This window comes from Embiotoca jacksoni, unplaced genomic scaffold, assembly GCF_022577435.1.
Source record: "Embiotoca jacksoni isolate LCO1_2020_lvr unplaced genomic scaffold, fEmbJac1.0.p SCAF_30, whole genome shotgun sequence".
In the NCBI taxonomy this organism is placed as follows: Eukaryota; Metazoa; Chordata; class Actinopteri; family Embiotocidae; genus Embiotoca; species Embiotoca jacksoni.
This window is the reverse complement of record NW_027185382.1, coordinates 93924-115709: the sequence shown is the minus strand read 5'-3', so window position 1 is coordinate 115709 and position 21786 is coordinate 93924. Positions and strand designations below refer to the sequence as shown.

The window sequence follows — 21786 nt, the reverse complement described above, 5'->3', positions numbered from 1 at the left end:
AAAGTGAAACACTAAAAAAAAAAAGGCACTTATTTAATATTAAGATATAACTATGGGAACCCTTTTAACCCTTTTTAAAGAATCTAACAGCTGCAAATCTGCCCAGCTGAATTATTTAGACAAAAATAAAATGTGACTGAGGCAATTTAGATAAACGATTAGTTGTTTAGGGAATTTATGAAGCAGAAATGCTGAACATTTACTGGCTTCAGTTTCTCAAATGGGAGAATTTGCTGCCGAAATAATCATTTGAAAGACGAACTTGTTGCAGAAATATCGCAGACAACCGCAGCAGATCTCGGTGTCGCCAAGTGTAGGTAAGGGAATATTTTCTTTGCAACTGGGGCGAACTGACCCTTTAATTATAACACTTGACTTGTGAGACAGAGGGTTTTTGTGTCCATTATCGCTCATTGTTGGTTGCTGTCGCTGCATTCTCAGCCAGGTCTCCTTTTGAAAGTGTGTTTTCTTCTCGGTGGGACTACCTGGCTGAATGATGGCTCCATGAAAGGACGAACAATGTCCCAGACTGTCTGCCATAAGTCAGTGAAAGAGGTGATTCATGAACAGTGGTCAATAGGTCTTGGCTCAGACTCTTTGATTGAAACCTGTTTAGCAACAACTGCTAATTTCATTACATGGTGTCAGCGCACACTGAGCGGCTCCCGAAGGGCCCGCTTTGAACTCTCGAGGCCCAAACAATGACACGGGCCAGTGAGGGGGCCTGATGGGAGTGTGACGGGTCGGTGGTGGGTGGAAAAACAAAACCTCCCCCCCAAAAAAGGGCGAAGGTTTTTCATAATGCTGAAGTCTGTCAAATATTTTGATATGTCCCACACACCATGGTGCAGCTCCTCCTGGGCTTTTTGCCTTTCAGCGGGGGAACAATTGACTTTCTTCACGATCAAGTCGTTCGCCTCCCCGCCTCCAGGCAAAACCTTTCATGAGGAGCCATGGCTTGCCGTTGCAGCTGTTCCGCTGGGGTTCTTCCCATGGACACCGGGGATAAAAACTCTTTGAGGAAGCCACTTCAGTTGTGTGGCCTTGCAGGTTTCCCTTTTTTTTTCCTCTCATCAAATGTTGGCTCGCAAGAAAGTTTCGGGTTGTTTTTTTCTTTGTTGGGCCGGACTTGGAACCGACTTGAGCTTTTTTCTCTTCTTTTTGTCTTTGTGTGAGGATTCATTATGTCCGGCTCATCTTCCTTCTGCTTCCGCGTTGCAAAAATTAAGCACTTATTAGCTATCGAACCTCATTTTTCTTAAATCAAGTAAAATCCAGCCGCGCTTTGGGTATTTTCTAGACACGAGGGTAGAAAGTTTAACACAAGATTGCTGCTTTCGTTTCATGAAAAGAACAAATGTCCAGCTCTAAGACTCAAAGCTCGACTGTAACCCTCCGTAAGAGACACATTTTTTGCAGTGTGCAAATCTTTTTACGGCGTGCGAACATCCTCCGCAGCAGAATAAGGAGTGCAGACTTTGAGAACATGCACCATGAAGGTAACTTTGTAAAGTTCACTGTGGATAGAGCAGGCGTATGAATATTCATGAAAAATTACCCCGGCTCGCTGTTCCTGATAGCGGGCCCTTTTCTGCCACGGTATTAGGCCTGTAAAAGAGATGAAAGGCTTGCGAACCATCCCCACTTCCTCGGCCTTATACTGGGACACAATGGCCAACCAGCCGCTCAATTAGTCTGCCATCTTAGACTGACTGTTTGACAGGTCTAGCTAATTGTTAATCCCGCCATAACTGTTGCTCAGAGTAATTAATCATGTAACAAAAGGGCTCTCAGTGAGGCAACCCCACTACTGCGGATGTGTGTCAAACCAGGAAGCGAGAGCTCGCGGGGAATCAGTAAAGGTTGTCCAATTTACCGCTGAGGTTGATCAACTAATATTTAATCTTCATTTGCGGCACCTTAGCGAGCGTCCACGCCGCTTGTTTTTCCCGGATGTAAACAAGCGAGATCTCCCGGCTTATGTAAATGGGACTCCGTGTGAGCCCCACAGGAACGGGTTCCAGGGGTCAAGTACCATTCATCATGAGATGGAGTGTCATTTTCTCCACTTCATACGCAGGCAGCTGCTTAAGAGGAGGAAGAGAAAAGGAGGTATTCTTTGAGGGGGAAAGAAAAGGCAGCGCCGAGCACAATCCCGGCTTCAGAGAGGAGATGGCGAGGGGTGGGGGGCGAACAGAAACACAAGGTGCCACTGTGTCAGAATTCAAATGTGAGCACAACCGGTGATGTCATTCACCTCCCCAACCCCACCTCGAGTCATAAGACGAGCCGCATTCCTGGGAACAGGAAACGGACACAAAGAGCCACCGTGTTTTGCAATACTGACTCATTTTGCTGTGACCCGCAAGTAATTTTTTTCCCTCGGTGTGTCCAAACGATGATTAATATCTGTTTTCTATCTTGTTGCAAGCAGCAAACAAGAGCATCTCTTGTTCGGATGAAAAAGGAATTCGAGGCTCCCAGGCAGTGGGATCTCGTAAAGGCCAAATTGGATAATTTGAGGGAAAATGGACAGAGGTCGCAGCTCATCTCCATCTTTTTTCATTCTTTTTTGTACGATTTAAAGATAGTCACGCTGGAGATGCGGTGTCCGTGTGAGGTTCGGAGACCTTCCGTACCGAATTTGCTCGAGGCTTCTTGAAAATAGAAGATCAAACGAGTGGAACAGAAGAAAAATCAGAAGCGGCGGCCAATACTTCACCTCATCTGCCGTCATAATTGCCTCTTGAACATCTTCCTAATTTTCCAGCTCTGTACCAAAGCTCGTTTTCCCTCTGTGGGTAACAATCTGCGGTCCAACACGTGCAGCCAAACACGACAAAAGCTGCGTTACCGCTACGCCAAGAAGGACAAAAACCTGACGATTTGAGCAACAAAACAAAAGCCTCCGGGGAGCCGCCGGCCGTCCCGCCGGCCGCCCGACCTCCACCACCAGCGCACAGGACCAAAGCACAATACCGCACACAAAAACCTGCAGACAATAAACAGACACAGTAGGAAACCTTCCCTAATTTGACTTGCTCCACAGGTGGTCACCAGCTGCTAGTGAACAGGTTACCGAAGGCCCCAACACAGGAGCTGGGATTTTCATTTTAAGTGGAACAATGGGCAACAGCTCAGGTCCCAAAACCAGGAGGTCGTTTTTTTCTCGCCTTTCTTTTTTCTTTTTTTTTTTTTTTGGCAGCGCCTGGAGGTAAGTCGCAGCTCCACGGCAGCAGACAGTGGGGTCTTTTGTCTCAACGTCTGTGCACAGAAATGGGGGCTATCAGAAATTCCCCCTGTCTTAGTTCACATGATTCAATGAGAGCCCTGTGTGTCAGTCGGAGGGCTGTTCTTTTCTCGTCTATTCTTGTCGCACACCGGAGGGAAAGACCCGGCGGTGCTGACGGCCGAAGGCCTGCTTTTACTCATCCAGCAAGACAAGGAACTCTGCAGACCCAGCCCGTAATTACACGGCTTCTCGGACAGAGTCGCCCTTCAGTTGGGCCTGCATATTTGAAACGGACAACGGTCGTGCACCAATCCTTGAAATTTCTTAAATCTGCAGCCAAATCCTTTCTCCCGGATCAGTTGAATTACCACCTCCATCGCTGCTGCTGCAGGAGTCCAGATCAACAGATAAAAAATGTCTTTTGTCTTTGGACTCTGGCTGAAGATACGTAAGGCCGGCGCGCGGTCAGATTCGGGGTCTGCACACAAATGGTGAAAAAGTGAATCTGAGCAGAGGATGTCTATCGAGCGGAGGAGCTTTTTCCGACAATACTTCTCTAGATCTTGCGCATGGAAACCCAGACTGCAGTCCTGAGGACAAAACAGACACCTGACTCCCAATGAGAGGACGTAAATTAGTGTAAGTAATTATCTGTCGACCAGAGAGTGCTCCGTGATCTAAATTCACAGTAAAAACTGCACAGAATTCAATTATTAAAGACTTTATCAAATCTAAGACATTAAACTCTACTGGCAACCGGTGGGATTGCAACACCATTAGATATCTGGCACACAAACTCAAATGAACAACAATTTGTTTTATGCAAATTGAGGATTATATTGTCCAAAATTACAGGGAGAATTGTTGAATTTGTCATTGAAACAGTCTTGGAAAGAAACAGTTTTTGCTGGCAACAACAAAAACGGTGGTTGCTGGCACGCGGTGTGTGGATTGGGCTTCACTAACGTCCATTCTGCTTGATTTAGAGCAAAGTTTCTGTCTAATCAGACCAGACATCTTCCAAAAGGGAAGGAGGAAGAATTGTTTAATCTGAATTACAGTCAGTTCATTTTAGTGTAACGGTCCGACGAGAAAAATAAATAAATGTTTCTTTTACTTGGAACCGAATTTTGTATAAAAGCAGCCGTGGAGGAAACCCGGAGGCCGACAGCTGCCCAAAAACTGCCTCGGAGATCATCGCTCCTCTTGTCGAGTTTATTTTCCATTTAAAAATATCCAAAATTCTATTTTATTCTATTATTCAGATCAAATCTTTTAGTTCGCTGTATTTTGACTGAGACGAGGAAACCTGAGCGATACCTCTCCTTACTTCCGATCGTCCAACGGGGTTGCCCATCTCGCCGATCGTCACACCTCCTTTAAGGCGTCCGACATTGAATTTTTGAACTCCGACGCATCGTTGCAACTCACATTTACTCTCAATTCAATCGAAATAATTTCGTATCTTTAGACATTTTGGTTTTCTGAACATAATTCAGTGTTTTTTGGATGACATGGCCGTTTAACGCGAGCATTTCAAAAGCTCTGCGATTGAATAGAATTACAAAACATTTTCGCACACATCCAGCTATGACTCGGTTATAGTGACACCAGACAGTCATCACAGCTAACGTTCGTTTGAATTACGTTTGTTAAATTAGTCGGCTGTTGCGGAACGGACAAATTGTAAGAAACAGGAGTTGATTCTGCACTTTGCCACGAACCTCATGGGATCTGTAACTTTTCATTTATGTATTTTTAATGCATTTTTTTAATAATCCCCCCCCTCAGAGGGACTCGGCTGACAAGCTGTGGCAGCAGCGTGCTGTCCCTCGTGGTCACCTTAGACCACAGTCAGGGTGCTCAGCCTGTCCTTTCAGCGCCCTAAAATAAAACTTTCATCCCCCTCGTGATCGCATCCTGAGCCTGCCCCCGCGTCCCTTCATTTGCATTCACACAGCTGATGTTTGTTGCGAACAGGCGCTGTCAGAGAGGATAAAGAAAGGTTACCTGGTGGCTGAGAGCGAGATGCTTTACACCAGCAGATTTATCCACACTGATGTTTTGATGTCACCACCGGCTGCTCGGGGCGCTTTGCTGTTGCAACGAACCAAACCCCAATCAAATCTTTGAAGTAGTCATGTATGCATAAGCGCCGTCTACCTTAATGCTAAATAATTAGCAAGCGAGTGCTCGGCTCACTGGGATTGCTACCTCAGGGCTAAACTTGCTTTTCCTGCTTTGATCATTACGTTAATTAAATCTGGCTCCCTTGACAGGTCGAGGGCTAAAAAACAGGTAGGTGTCATAGGCACCTCGGCAGAGACAGAAGCACCTGGTGTGTGTGAGCGCTCAAGCTGTCAGCGGCGATGCCTTAAGAGTCAGATGGCGGTGGCGTTAATTCGAACCGATGTCCCAAAAGGGGAGGGGAGGGGAACAACTCAATTGTAAGACACCCCGGTTCTCCGGTCTGGAGGCGGGCGAGGCTGCAGCTTTGCGGCAGCTTTGGCCAGAGGAGGAAAGAAGTCATGTTGTCAGACCTCAGTGTCAGTTCGCGTCATAACCAGCGCCTGGGGGACAAATTAGAAGTGTGTTTCGAGAAATGTGTCAAAAGTGTTCTCGGTCCACATCACAGCAGAGAAATCGTGCGAAGAGGGACCCAAACCAAAGTCAAATGCCGAGGGGACTCGGAGGAGGGACTCACCTATGATTTATTTAAATCAAAATGGCTCCCAACTATGAATAATTACACTTCTGTGCATCCACGTGTGGTCTTTTAATGTAATTATTCATGTAGGGCTCGTACGACGGGTCAACGCAGCCTGTCAACACCTCACGGAAAGACGACTTCAGCTCAGAAGGCCCTGATCCCAGTCAGCGTACAAACGCTGCGGCAAAGGTCAAAGGCCACACGGATGTAGGTTAGAGTTCCTCAGTGCCATTTTCCGGACGTGCATATGTTTATAGTTTATTACGTTCATTTTATATTCGTAAGTATGACTGGAGATTACGTACAGTATATTTTTTGTATACATCAAAATGCAAGTTTTACCCCAAGATTACTGTTTTCAACACCGAGTAGTGTATTTTCTCGGTGAGGACAGCCCGTACGTAGCCTGAGAGGCCAAATCCAGGGCAAACGCAGCCCACGCAACAGTCAAGGACCTGAAACCGAGACCCGCACCTGAATCTTTTGGAGCCGAGCTGATTAAACTCGACTCTCACCGCCAAATTTGGAGTCCGAATCCAAAGCGCGCCACTAAATATCGATCCTAGGTTTGCCAGGGTAACGCAACTCGAGTCGACGACTCAAGACACACCTGCGTCCGTTCAAAGAGCATCTCGCCGCCGATCATGTGCCTGTGAGTACGTCTGCATTTGTATCACTGGAACTCACCGGGAGACATTTCAGCAAGCGAGACGACCGACGGGAAGTGTTTTTCCCGATATTTTGCCCACATGTAATCCTCAAACTACCGACTGTCAGCATTTTCTCCCCCGCGGAAGCTGACAGATGTTGCAGGGCTGAAAAGTCTTCTGTCCGTGATGGAAATAAGGCGACTGACGTTCATTTTATTTGAAATAATCGAGATTGTGTTTGCTGGATCTGCTCAAATACAAAAAGGACTCTCTGCCTGAGCCCACCGGCCTCTCCTCCACATCCTCATCCAGCGCCCCGCACCACAGAGCGTTCAGTAGTAATTAGTGTCTTCAATATGTTTAACCATCCCACATACCTGTTTAATCAAACCGTTTTCTGGGCATGTATTCAACCTTCAAAGGCAGCGTTTGAAAGGGACTCGGGAAAACACAAAAGCGAGTCGTCTCTGAAGCTCCGTTTGATCTAGATCATTAACGTTTTGGAATCAGAAGTTGACATAAGGCCCGGTTTTGTTGCCGCACTCCTGGATCCGTTTCTGTGCGGTGGAAGTTGAAGATGTTTTGAAAATTGCTCCGATTATAGTGTTCATGTGCCATTTGATACCGGTTCCAAGAACAAGGGGAGCTGCGGCCAAACCAGACTACACCAATAAGAGCTGGCGGAACTGGCCGTCCTTTCATAGACCACATGGTCTCTTTACCGAGTGGACACATTTTATTATCATGGTAATCGACTTTGTAATTCCGGTGTTAACAGCCCCACCCTGCTCCATTTACAACGGAGAGATCTCAACACCAATTACAGCCGAGAGTGTCAAGGAACAATAGTCTACCAGAAAGGACGAATGACCTGGACTGTGAATATTTAAAAGGCTACAAGTTCGCCCTTCGAATGTTCAACAACCGCTGCCTTTCTACCTTCCTGTTCTCATTACGGCTCGAGTACTATACTGAAAATCCCGCTCCCCGCCGACATACATTAGCTCGAGCTTTGGCTGTGTGCATCAAAGATGGATTCCATCGTGGAAAAGTTGTCGTACTGAGGAATGCACTCAAAGCGAGCTCTTTATCGCTCTCCAACAGAACATCAAATGGCGACACAATACGTTTTTGGACTTCACCAAGACGCTTCAGAGAGATGGACGGGCCTCCCACACTGAAGCTCGCTCAATCTCCGAGCCTTTTAAAAACGAGCCCGGCCTCATCCGACGTCTTTGAGAAAAGTGCTCATCATCACATCATCAACCGACTCTCCTGTCTCTCGCAGTCTGAGCCTCGAAGCGGCGACGCCTGCGCCCACGGGCAGCCTTTCTGAAAAATCACAAGAAATTCATTTCCTCCCTGGATGGAAAATAACAAAGGCATTCCTCATGACAGGCCTCTCTTCCTGTCATCTGCAGGCCACAAGTCTTCTGATCTATTAATAGAAACCCCCTCCCCTCCGCTTCTTTATCACAACCAGACTGCACAACTCTCATCAGGTGATTTGATTAACAAATTACAGACAGGCAGGAAGTCTGAGTTTAGGCAAAGGTACAACAGACAGAGATATTGCGCTGTGGGTTTTTTCAGGGCGTGGGGGGTGCGTGGTAGTACACACCATTAAATATTCAGTTTGATTACTCTTTACTCAGTAGCAGATTTCTGACCTAGTTCAGAGTAATTAGGTTTACACTGTTCAGCCACTTCAGTAAACAAGGATATTTTCCTGGTGAGATAACTTCGCAGCAGCTCTCGGAGCCTCAGCGGGGATTATCTTCGATCTGAGGGAGATACCTATCTCTTATGTTGATACTTCTGCTTTAATAACGGCACTCCGTCCCCCCGGAGACGCACACGCTCAGGGCTCGGTGTAGTACGAGTTTGCGGCGTCATTGTCAATCGCGCCGTACGTGTCCGCAGCACCACTCGGTCTCCATTTTGTCTTCACAAAAACGAAATGACGGAGTTTAATTTGTTTCTTTTTGTTTATATACATATCTCACTCCTGTGTATTTTCTGTCTTTCGCTGCGTTTCCTGGTACATGTTGTGCTAAAGGGTCAGTTCACCCAATTCGTGATAAATAAATGTTTTGATAGTTGCTTCTTGTGAGATCTAACTCTGCAGAGAATTGGCAGGAAGTGTATCTAGATTTTATGGATTATTCACAGAAACCAGGTCGTGAATTAGAAATTGAATTCTATTCATTGCAATTATATTACAGTGGCAGCAGAAATTTGATCTCGGTTTTAATATATTTCATACAATTTAGAGTCAAAGCAAATCAAACAAATCTGAATTATTCCATATGTCGGTGTCAGAACGTCAAGTCAGTTTATTTGTATAGCACATTTAAAACAAATTAGGCAGTCAAAAATAAGTTAATACAAAAACTTCTTGGTTGTTAACGAGCCAAAAATAAAGATTGTATTCATATTCAAATGTGAAGTTAACTGAACTCAGCAGAGTGTCTTGCACTTGATAATTGACAAATCCAACCTGTCTTTTATATGAAAACGAATGATTTGTCCTCCTCATACCAGGTAGCGCGGGTGTGTGTTAAATGATAGATGCACTACTGCGACAGAACTGCTACGTCCTGTCCACTGTATCACACGTGAATACAACATGAACACAAAGCGTGTGTTGCTGCAGTACAGCCGTGTGCAACAACTCCCCAACGGTCGGTCGGTCGGTCGGTCGGTCGGTCCGTCACAACAGTCGATCGTACACGAATATCTCGGGGCATCAGCAGCTCTTCCAGAAGCAGAACTAACAAGTTAAGCCCAAACATTGGGTTTGCATGGCAGTGGAGGAGTTTAATGAATGTGTGCGTGTATGTATGTGTGTGTCTGTGTGTGTGTGTGTGTGTCTGTGTGTGTGTGTGTGTGTGTGTGTGGGAGGAGGGAGGGTGGGGGGGGGGCATGCATACATCAAACAGAGACGGTCGGTCAATATTAGGGTATGGAGAATCAACACGCTTTTTTAAAGGAGAAGCTTATGCTCAAACATCACAGTGCCAGTTGCCGGGCTTGAGCATTTCCCGAGGCCCGGATCGCCATTTCTCATTTGTTGCATTAGCAGGAAAGACGGCGTACAAATAAAATTTCCCGGAGCAAGGGAGGTATCTTTGCATACAAAACAAGGCTGTGCGTAATTTTCAACGGGCCGAGAGGGGATATGAAAGTGTACCAGGGGTGTGTGTGTGTGTGTGTGTGTGTGTGTGTGTGTGTGTGTGTAGGGGGGGAGAGGTTATGCACCTTCATCAGCGCTACGGACGCAGCTGAGAAAACATGTTTAGGAAATTAGCATTTTTGCAATGTGCGTTTTAAGAGGCAAACTGTTTTCCTGATGTGAGAGGGAGCAGTGAGGGTTACAAGTTGGACATGAGGAGTGGACTCAAGTTTTCATTCACCTTTCTGGGTTTGATGAGATCAACCTGAGGCACTTTTGATTCTTTAGTTTCACAGAAAATCTGTTTTAATTCAGTTTTAAGGAGAAGAATAAAATGTCTCATCCAATCATTTCTGCCTCAAAAACAGACTCTACTTTAACTCGCGCTTCATTTTTAGAAGCCCAGTTGAGCTTTATTGGCCGTTGTCAGAAGCACAAACACACACAAACAGCCGTGTGTCTTTAAAATATTAAGACTCTGTGCTGATTGCCACCACCTGCGTTATCACACAGGCTACTAAACAGATGCAGGAGAACGATCTGAGTGTAGAAATCAACAGCTGAGACGTGGCATGAAATCTGGCAAACTGCTAAAAGAATCTGTTTGAGCAGCAGCACAGAGAGGAAAGCAGGGCTGACTCCACTCGCGTCTCCCAGTCGAAGACATGAAAAAATATCCTGTCTCTGCCCACAATGTGAGATGACAGAAGACACCTACAGCCGCTGCATGCGGTCCGGCCACAAAATAGCGCACCGCCGGACAAATATAGAGCAGGAGCCGGAGAGTATTCCCGTCCGCTCTCAGATCTTCTTATGGGAAGATTCGTGACGAAAACTGAACGTGGTCTGTGTCAGACATGTGGATCCGGGGCCCAAAGGACATCTTTCACTTTCTATGACAGTGACAAAGTTATCTAAAGGAACAAAACGGCAGCATTTTGCATCTCTGAGACCTCTTTTCATTACTTTAATGGCTTTTTGACAACAAATGAGATCAGGTTGATTCATGTCCTCTCCGTAGTTCAGACGTCAACACGCGTTTGCTTTTTAGACACAGGCTTTAGTACCCCCAGTCCAACGAACATAAAGTCTAAAAGTTCAAACTAACCCATGTTTTTGGTGCTTTGCACGTGTCTGAAGACACGAAGGCGTTTAGGTTAAAGATGTCCTTTTCACGTGTCGGATTTAAGTACGTAGTCGTTGGAGAAGCTGCGTGTAACCCAACTGCTCCGGAGTTTGCAGGAGACGTCTGAGGAGTTGCAAGGCAGTGACAAAGAGAGATTTATTAAAACATCTCAACATTGAAGCCGATCCCTGCAGCGGGCGGGTTTTGATGAGTTGCAGGTTATCGGACTTTTCTCTGTGAATCGCTGGATTGTTTCGCCCCCTTTCAAGCCCCTGAAAATTCTTCAAATTGGAACAAATCGAGAAGGAAAATACACCCGCGGTTCACATACACAAACTTTAGCAAGGTGACGGAAAGTGGTTGCCGTTGTGCGCACAAAGTTTCGAAACCACTGACCTACTTGTGAGTTGATGTTCAGCCAAGATTAGCCAAGTTGTTACTTGGATTTATCTGTGTCTTTTTCTTCTTCCTAGGCCCGATGGTGGGCTTATTGCGCCCTTTAACCGTTTTCAATCCTGCGTCGTTCAGTCATGTCAGCCCAGCTGCACAGTAAAAGACAGTAACTGGATCAAAGTCTCAGCACCTAAAACACTCGTCTCTTGTAACTCTGTCTTCCCCCTGCATCACTTGTCTCCTCGCATTCAGCTTTGCACGAGTAAAATAAAAGAAGCGAGTTGTGCTGTAGGTCGGTGCTGCTTCGAGCTCCACCGCCCGTTTGAAAGGCAACACGCCGCCATCGACCAAACGCTCTCCCTCCACCTCTCCCTCCTGTCATGCCAAATTGTGTTTTACAGCATCTGTTCATTATAGATGGCCGACATGATGGATACGGTCATAATATTAATGTAAGACTGACACAGCAGAGACATGAATCACGGCCGACTTTATTTCAAAGCCGGCGTTTCATTGGCCCACCACTAAAAAGCGATATATAAATGGCAGCGAATGGCAGCCGTAAAGCATTATGAAGTACATTTGATGGTGCATTTTCGCCGTTATCAACCCGCTGTTATTTACTAATGCGTCTTCCTCATGTGACAGCCGCCGTGAACGTCCGTGTCGCTGTCAGTCTGCGATTGTGTACTTAAAGTGACTCTACCTTTTGTCTCTTTCAGGTGGCGGTCCGTCGTTGTGAAGATGAAGAGGTAAGAACGGGCTGAGAAAGGATGCTCTCATATGCAGTGCTGGCCTTTGGGTACGGAAGTCCACGAGTGACTTTAAATTGAAAGCGTTCAATCAAATATAAATTTAATTTCCCATACGCGCGTGTGATGTACGACACGGAGGCATCATTCTTTATGTGGATTCCCTGTTTATTATTTTTTTTTATTTTTTTAAAACAGAGGGAACATGTTTTAAAATAATCACTCAGACAAAAATTCAGGTGAAAATAGGATTTTAAAAACAGCATCTGGAGCTCAAACCCCCATTTATTTCACGCATAATATCATCTAAATTTGCATTCTTCCTCCAATTTGCCTTTCTATTATTAGCAGCATACTCGATGAGCTGAGCTGATTGTGAGAGGAGGTTGTTTAGTGGGAAACACCGAGATCAGCGTCTTGCTGCAAAAGGAATCGTGAAATTGACAAAATACGGGGTCACAATGTAATCGCTTTAAGTCTGCCAGGCCATCTTTGACGCATCACCGCATGTCACCCTTCCTCTCTTTGCCCTTAACTTGAACTGTCTGATATCAACAAAGGCAAAAGAAACAATGACAACAAGTAGAATTTCTTTGGTAGATTTGCATTTTTTTAAGTGAAAATTGATTAAAGGAAAAAAAAAATATTCGGCCTATTCGTGGTTGTTGTGCATCCCGCTCACTTACTTGTAAAATTGATTTCCATTTTATAATAAACGGAAATCAATTTATAATACGTTTTGAGCTTTTTAATGTCACTTCTGTGCTTCCGTATTTCGCTGTCTGCTTGTGTGCTCGTTACAGAATTAGATTTTTTTATTTTTTTTTTATTTTTTTTTTAGACGAACGCGTTTTGTCGCAGATTCATAAGTTATGAAACGCAGATATTTGGACTACGCTGTTTTCAGCTGTAACAGTCCATCTGGGCTCAAATTTCTAAATATTTCTGCTGACAGATGCTCGCCCTTCAGCTGCTGATATTTGAAATTATATTTCCCTCACTTGAACTTTGCTAATTTGAACCGATTGTTGTCTCATCCGAAAAACTGATAAGATGCGGAGTAAACTGCTTCTCCGTCGCAGACACCCTGAAAGCTCCCTCTGCCTGAACGTGCTGCTCTTAGAATAAATCGGTACAGATTAGTGACTGTACCTGCATGTAATTGTGAGCAGCCATGTAATCCTCTGAAATACTGAAACAGCCGTGGAATGTGATTACTTTCAGCCACTTTTGGTTTATTCATCTCCAAAAAAAAAAGAATCTGACAATGCGAGTTATTTTAATTTGCTGCAACCAAATAGTCCAAAAATCGATGGTGTGGAGCCTAAAATGAACAAACCTTTTAGATTTGTCAATCGTTCCGAGCGCTTTGGCAAAAACGCCGCTGCCAAAGCAAAGAAAAAACAAACTGTCAACCGATAATTGTTAAAAACTGAGTGAACTGATTTAATTAACGGACAGAAAGTTTGCTGGCAAATATTCCAATTTTGGTTAAAAATTCATCATTTCAGTGGATTTTCTTTGTAGGAATTCTCTCTGTTTTCTCTATCTGGTGTTGGAAATGGGATATTTTTTAGGGTTTTGATTGTTTCGTGCACAAAAAAAATGCAATTAGAAGATGTCACGGAGTTTCTTTTGCTTTTTTTTGGACATTTTTTTAAACAAAAACAAAAAATGAAGCGATCCAGCTGTAGTGCTGGAGTTGCTGTGCTACTTTTCGCCCTTTAAACGTTCAATAATCTGCTCCTGGAATTCGGAGCATCGCAGCGATCGTGTGGTCAAACCTTCAGAAGACTCTCCACCCTCGGATAATGACAGATCTGCAGAATTACTGAGCGCACGAGCAAAATTGAAGCCATATGGATGTCAAAACAAACCTTTATCAAAGGAATGCGAGTGCTGCATATTACACATCCCATCAGTTTGATTTTATTAGCACACAAATTACAGAAATAATGCAAAATCGGATGAGTTTGAGGGCAAATATATAAAAAAATTTTTTTTAAAAAGTATAGAGAAACATACAACCTACAATATACAACTGTAACACACACGCGCAACCGTTTTAAAGCAGCAAGCGAAGGAAGTGCAGTATATTCAAACAGGGTTTCTCGTCACGGTTTTATTCAGCAGACTGCGATGTCCACCTCGCCCTGTGATTGGCTGCTCGTCTGTGACGCCGTGAATTGGCTGAAGGTTTCATGTCAGTTAATGGCATAATCATTGCAACTTAAGTGGTCAAGTGGCTTGTTAAGATATGTGTGTGTGTGTGTGTGTGTGTGTGTGTGTGTGTGTGTGTGTGTGAATTCCCATCCTGCGTCTCGCCTGGACTCCCTCCGTCCTGTTACCGACTGCGGATAAAAACAATCTTCATCTAATATTTTTCCATGACATCAAGTAATGTAAATTACGACGGGGTGTTGGTATGTAGTCTGTAATTACACATCACCCCCCTTCCTCCTCCTCCTCCTCCTCCTCCTCCTCATTTCGGAGCGTTCGTGGATGTTGTGCTGAGGCCTCGGTCTGCTCTGCCTCCTCCACCTCCAGCTCTCTCCTCGGCTGTGCGGCTGCTTCCAGCTCGTCCTATTTGAAAGACGACTGCTGCACCCTACAGTTTAAAAGCCGTCTCTCACTGTGGCTGCTCAGCCTCCAAACGCTGCTCACTCTCTTCTGTTTAACATTAAAATGACACATGTTGACTTATTGTAAAAAATTATCAGATGTAAAGGCTTCAGCAACACAGAGATAAAAATGTAAAATTTCTGATTAGATCAACAGATATTTTTTTTTTTATTAAATTTGTTCTTTTAAACACAAAGGAATGAAAACAGTGTCACTCGGAGTTTTATTCTGCAGCTTTAAAGTGCTTCCAACTCTTAAATAATTTCACCAGTCGGGTTCCAGTGGAGAGTTTTAGTGTCCGATGATGGGCTGAATTAAATATCAAAGGTTTTTCTCCCTTAATGAGGAGGAGAATCTGGGGTAAACAGGGAATATTCTGAATATTTGGCATGAACACGATGAAATAAAACAATACTTAACATTCTCACAGAATCCGGACAAACACTGGAGTCATTATCGGCACCTCAGAAACTCATTTTGGTCAAAATCAAAATAGGCTTTGCGGGGTTTTTTTTTTCATCCATTTAAGATCATTGTTTCGTGCTCTCGTGACAAACAGGCGTGAAGTGTTTTTTCTCCAGTCGAGTATTTTAAAATTAAAACAAAATACGATGCACACAATCCATAAATGCACAGTTCAGGATACACACAGTACGAATAATCCGGCACACACAGATACATGTGCACAGATTATTTCACAGCCTAAAATCTATGACCGGCAATCAAACTCCATAAAATCACATGTGCATGTTTACATATGGAGAGTGAAGTGGTTTAATATGTGTTTAATTGAGTTATTCTTTATTCTGCTTTCACTTTATTTTCTGCTTGGATTCCTTATTTGAGAAATATAAATCTACATTCGTCTAAAAATTCATTTTTCATGTTTGAAAAAGTCACTTTTGACTTTTTACAGAAATGATTGGATGAATAAGAGAAAGTAAAGTAACATCTTCATTTAAAGCTCAAAGGCAGATAATCTGTTTTTAGTTGCATTTGACCAATACATCTAATTTATCAAATAGCATTTTATATTGAAATATGCAGCTATGTCTCCACTGGATCTTTAGGTTTCATAATATTCTTATAAAACCAAAATAGTTAGGTTTTTTTTTTTTTAACAATAAACCTGCTAATAATATTTTTTTGTTATCCTTTAAAAAAAAGTAATGAAATATTTTGTTTTTCAGATGCATGCAGATGGAGGTTCATGAGGGTCGAAATAGTGTTCAGACGATGAACAACAACATTTGACCTCCTGGAAATTCAAAAGTCGCTCCTGATGTTTTTTTCCAGGTGAGATGAAGTCGAACTGCTTCTGATTGTGAAAGTGAGAGCACAAACACCCGGTCAGTCTAGATCTCCCTCCGGCAGTGTCGCCGTCCACAACGGGCTTTGGCTTATAAATCCCACTTGAGGTAGTGGACCCCCCCCCCCACCCTCTCTCCACCCCCCACTCCCCCCTACCTCCCACCCTCCGTAGACACAGACTCTTCCTGACAGCCAAGTCTGCTCTGAACAGTATTTCCAAAAGCCTTAATTGTACTGTTGGACCATCAAAATGTAAATACTGCAGCAGAGGAAACAGCGTTAATAATAACAAAATCCTTCGGTGGAATATTTTTATTTATTTATTTTTTTTTGAGGGGAGCTGAGACCTTACTAACGATCATCTGATGTCTTTTCTTTCTCCACCGAATAAATTACAAAATAAAAGATTTGACATAGACGTCAGATTAAATGAATGTTTGACCTCAAATAGTAAAATAAAACAAGTGCAATTTAGACTTTTCCTTTTGTTCAAGCGGTCCTGTTTTAGAATTGAAGATGACAATAATCATAATCAATAATCAATTTAGTGTATGTATTTGTTTGACAGGAGCAGCGCTCATCGATCAACGGGATCATTTTTACCTCTTTTTTTCTCGGACAGTTTTTAAGAAGGCAATTTAAAATTAAAATAAAATGACAATCAACACATTAAAATTAATCTTCAGACCCTCCAAACAAACAGTGAGACACAACCATGGTTACTTAACAACACTCAGTACTGTTTAGTGAAAAAAAACAAAAAAAACCAGCAGGTTATAAGTCAAAGTGCATCATATCAACCACATGAGAAACAGAAGACCTGACAGTTAAAGTATTAAATCTCAGTCACAGACTGTTCTGATCCGTCTGCAGAAACTCTCTAAATAACTAACGATCAATAACGCGGCGAGTTCAGAGCAAAGCCCGAAAATATCCCCCAAAAAAGTTTAGATTCACTTTATGATACTTTAAACTTGTTGCTTAATCTACAACGAAATGTGCAAAATTACTCACAAAAATGATTAAAAATCTGTTTTTTTATTGCAAAGCTTTAAGCGCAGATTACGGTCATTCGCACTGTAACTCTTTATATTCAAAATATGGCAAAATATTTCTGGACTTATTCTAACATAAGTATAATCACTACATTATAATAATTCAGATAAATACTACATAACTAGGAACAATATATCATTAACATGTAGCTATAAAATATGCACTCATATGTGTATATGATTACAATATAGAGACATTTTAAAGTGAAGTTAGTGACTCTGCTGCACTCAGTCATCATTTATAATGATGTCTGTTTTTAAACTAATAAAACTAAAAGAACATGAAAGAGAATGAAAGAATGAAAGATGCGAAATCATCCGATGAACGAGACTGAAAACAAAAGAGAGGCAGAAACCCACCTGAAAATCCAGTTTACACCAGAACTCGAACCAAAACAAGCAGGAAGACAGAGCCAGAAAGGAAACCCGCCACAACGACTGCTGATGTACAGAAAACAAAACATCACCGTCTCCTGTTTCACTGCTGCTCTCAGTCCTGCTCAGAAATAACATGTCAATCACGTGCGAAAAGTCATTTTCAGTCTCATTGCAGAGAGATTCAAGTACTGACTGAATAAGAAAAGTAACACCGTTATTACAAACTGAATTGTGTCTCCCATACTCAAACGATCTTTTTAAACATTACCCTCAGATATTTATTTATTTATTTATTTTTGTCCATGCAGCTAAAGATAGTTTGCATGCTGCCCTGGAGGTCAAAGCAAGAAGAAACTCTCAGTTCTATGTTCATACTTCACTCCCAGAACCAGAGATACTTTTTGCAGTTTTAAATTTAGTGTTTTGATGGTTGCCTTTTTGCTCCCTGCAAAGTTGCGGCAGCGACCGTATTTATTTAAAATCAGTAAAAACATCATCAGATGAGACTGTCAGGAGTTTCAGGTGTGTTTTGTCACGAGGGTGAAACTCGGGAGACCTAATTTGCAGCATTTTCGCCCGAGTAGCTGACACGGACGAGATGATCAGAAAATGTCCGCAGAAGCAGTCAATGTCCGAAAGTTAAACTAACAAATAAGAGCTGAATCACAGATTTATATAGGAGACCACCCTTCAAAATACGAGCCAAGCACATCTTTTTAAAATGAGGTCCATAAAGATCTCTAAAACGTGCTTTTATTTTGTGGACAGGAGATTTAATTCTAGCCCTGATCCTTCATTGGTCTTCATGTTTGTGTCTTGCGATTACCTGTCACTTGTGTCAGTGGTTTGCAGTTGTGGATTAAAGAATATCTGATGGTGCTCAGATTTAATCCGGCTTTAGTGTCAGAGCACTATAATGTGCAAACTAAATGTAGTGAGGGGGGGGGGGGGCAAAAGTTGAAGCGCCGAGATGGAGACACTTTGACTAGACTTATCTGCGGCTGCCTTAAGTGAAGCCGTTTGGAGATAGACGGAGTAAATAGAAAACAGCGATTGTCGTCTCGCTTTGCCTCCCTCTCAGTAATCTGATTGGGCACGTTCTCCCGAATCGAGGGCAACGCCAAAACAAAAGATCACCAATCAGATAGAAGAGGCTCCCACTGAAGTTCTTGGCATGGTATGAATGCTTTGCCCTCTCATGTGCGCTAGTATCTAGCAGCGAGATTCCCCGTGTCGCTTTTATGTGTTAATCGTCACCGCTCAGTGAGACTATTGTGCTGTCTGCATCGCCGGGGGAGGAAACCGCAAAAAAAAAAAAAAAATTAAAAAAAGAGAGGAGTTTATACGGGGAATGAATGCGAGCAGCGGAGACTGCCAGCACCGTTTCACACGAGCAGAGAATCGCCTCATCCCCCCGTTGACGAGGGTCCAAGAGTGCAATGTGGTGCTCTGCCATCGCAGACGTCTCTAATTGGTGGGAAAGAAAATGCAAAGCAAATGAAGAGTTCATTTTTATATTCAGGATGGAAGGACAATTATCACCTCAAGCCCTCGAAGACGTAAGGGAGCAGGTGTGAACAGGTCTGCCCGCCACCGACCGAAGTTACCTGTGAGCCCTTTAAAGTGGCCCCAAGCAGTTGCACATCTGCCACCTCAACTTCACACTTTAAAGCCTCAATACATCAGTCGGTGTGTTCAAATATTTTTGTATAATCTTAAAGGGATACTGTCCTGCGTTTTTTCCGGAAAACGGTGACGTAATACAACAGTCGTATAGGAGAAATGCCAATTTTAGATTTTTCTTAAACACTCTTTTAAACCTGCACGTTTAAGGAGACATTTTGGGATAGATAATGTAGTTGAGCAGGAGACGTTCTTCTGTAAACTCATCTTAATGTGTTCAACCATCAGTGGAAATTCAAGCTCCGATTCCTGCCAATGTCCGAAAGTTTCCCGAGATACCGAATATGAATTATGAGCACGAGACGTCGAGAATACGTCTATTTGATAAAATAATAAGGCGAACATTAACTGTGGATTCTAGGGGTGTGTATTCACCTTAATATAGACATGTGGCTCCGTGGCAGATAAGGAATATTCTGCTTTCGTGATGTCAGTTAATGTGGATAAACATTCGACACATTCGACCATTTGAAGGCATAAAGAAGTCAGAGAGAGAATATCGGTGTCGAGTTCGGCCACCTTCGTGCGACCCTCTTCCCTTAAAGGGCCATTCCAGAGATTTAGAGTAAAAGAAATGTAAAATCGAAGCAGCAGAGGTCCGAGTTTGCAATCCTCCGTTTCCCAGAATGCAAGTTGACAGCGTCTTTTCCCACGTTACCAGCGTATTATGCAGCTTTACTGTCGAAAGCATCAGTCCCAAACTGAAATAACACGTCAGACTTGTCAAAGTTCCTACAAAAAACGCAGCAGAAGTTTGTAAGGCTGAGTCGAGCTCCCCGCGGTGATTCAAATTAGGTTTATATGTACATCTGTAACTGTAAGTAGCTTCTGTTTTTTCTTTAAGAACAATTTCAAACATGTATAATAATTTAGGTTGCTCGGGTTTTTTTTGACTAGAAATACAGAGCAGTTTGGACACAGAAATTTCCCTCAGGATGCATTTAAGTTCCATCTTATCTCCTTTGTATCGACATGTTTTCTCACTGCACTGGTCAAATATCACCACAGTAAAAAAAAATGTATAAGCTGCATCACGTGTAAAATTAGAATGAAAATGAATGAAACTTAATTATTATTTTTTTTTTTTAAATTCTGCAGAATTAGTCCTATTATTTGGTGGCTTTTTCGGGAAATTTTGAAATCAGATTTGGATTTATTAGTATGAATAGTGGCTTGTTGCACAATGTGAAGTTGTAACGATGGAGCTCCTGGTGAAGAGTCACAGAAGTTGAAGAGGTTAAGGGGAATTTACAGTGTGAAGTGTTAAGTGCTGTTGCTCCCTAGCTGCTTAAAAAAAGAACAAATACACTGAAAAGCTGCTCAGTTGCAGCTCTGCTCTGAATGCTAATATCTCAGCTGTGTGTGTGTGTGTGTGTGTGTGTGTGTGTGTGTGTGTGTGTGTGTGTGTGTGTGTGTGTGTGTGGGTGTGCAAAGCAGATGCCATTCTGCTGATCTCAGTCCACATCCATCCGTCTACAGCCCAAATCTTCCCGAAGGCCGCCGGGAGGATCCGTCTTCCCTCCGCAGGTCAGGCGACGTCTGAACTGTTTCATCTCGTCTCGCAGGTCGACCGACGCCTGACGAAGAACATCTGCCCGACAAAAATTCACAAGCTGCCGCAGACACGGCGTCAACAGTCGGTTTGTGTTTCTGCCGCCACACGGTGTCATCGACAGTGTTGAATGTTGACGAATCTGTTGTGCTGCCGAGTTAGCTGCGTCTCTGTCTGATCTGCAGGGATTCAAATAACAACAAATGTCTTTAAATGTAAATGCTATTCAACACGTGCAATTCACAGCACTTTGTATTTAAATGGAGTCCCAACTCGGAGTCTTTTATTTTTCTGGTCAAAATCAACAACAAAAAATTCCCTTTGACTTTAAGAAAATCTAAAAAAAAAATAAAACGATAATAAAACGCTTGCGTATGAAAATAAAGTAGGAAACTACAAATAAATATCTTAATATTGACAAGTAAGATGTGAATGTGGAAAAATATGCAAATGGTAACTTAAAAAAGCAAGAATATAAAGCGATCAAAATAAGAATATAATTTTAGTAACAGTTGAATGTTAACTCAAGATGATAACTGAAAAATAAAGAAAACTGACTCATTTATTTTCAAAGAAGAAACAACAGTCCAAATTTCAGTCATTTCGACCTGCATTCTGGTGGTCTTTCCGCAACTTTTTTTTTAGAGAAATTGCTGCAGCTCCTTTTACTAAAGGAGCACTTTAACCCCGATCCACCGCATCTGATAAACCTACCAATCCAAAAGCACCACCCCGGTTTAGAAATGAGCTCTAAAAGCGGATTTGCGGCAGCAGAACAAAGGCAAGTTTGAAAAGGTTTAAAGGTTGCATGGACTGTGTGGAGAGTGCAGCTCGTTACGACTCAAACTGCGAGCGCACTCGTTTGCAGAAACATGTGTGCGGAGGGTTTAAAGGTCGCATACATTGAGCAGAAACGTAGTGAAGCCATTTGACTTCCCTGGAAAAGTACAGTCAATATTGTGAGAGGCTTTAATGGTCAAACATATGCATATGTTCTGCTCCAGTCTTCCAGCTTTGATAAAGCTAAAATACATTCGGTTTCATCTATCAAACGGGGAGGAGGAGGAGGCGGAGGAGGAGGAAGAGGAAGAGGAGGGGAGGCTGCAGAACAGAAGTTAGGTTTCGCCACGGTACCGAGCAGTTATTT

The 21786-nt window shown here is 43.0% G+C and overlaps 1 long non-coding RNA gene across 1 annotated transcript in view; it reads left to right on the top strand.

The window, feature by feature from the left end:
* LOC138207040 (uncharacterized) overlaps window positions 1-20857 on the top strand; it is a 36853-nt gene extending 15996 nt beyond the window's left edge. The window contains exons 3-5 of the long non-coding RNA XR_011178990.1: window positions 12009-12038; window positions 15851-15956; window positions 20525-20857. This is a non-coding gene — a long non-coding RNA (uncharacterized lncRNA). The remainder of the gene's footprint in view (window positions 1-12008; window positions 12039-15850; window positions 15957-20524) is intronic.
* Window positions 20858-21786: the final 929 nt, after the last annotated feature.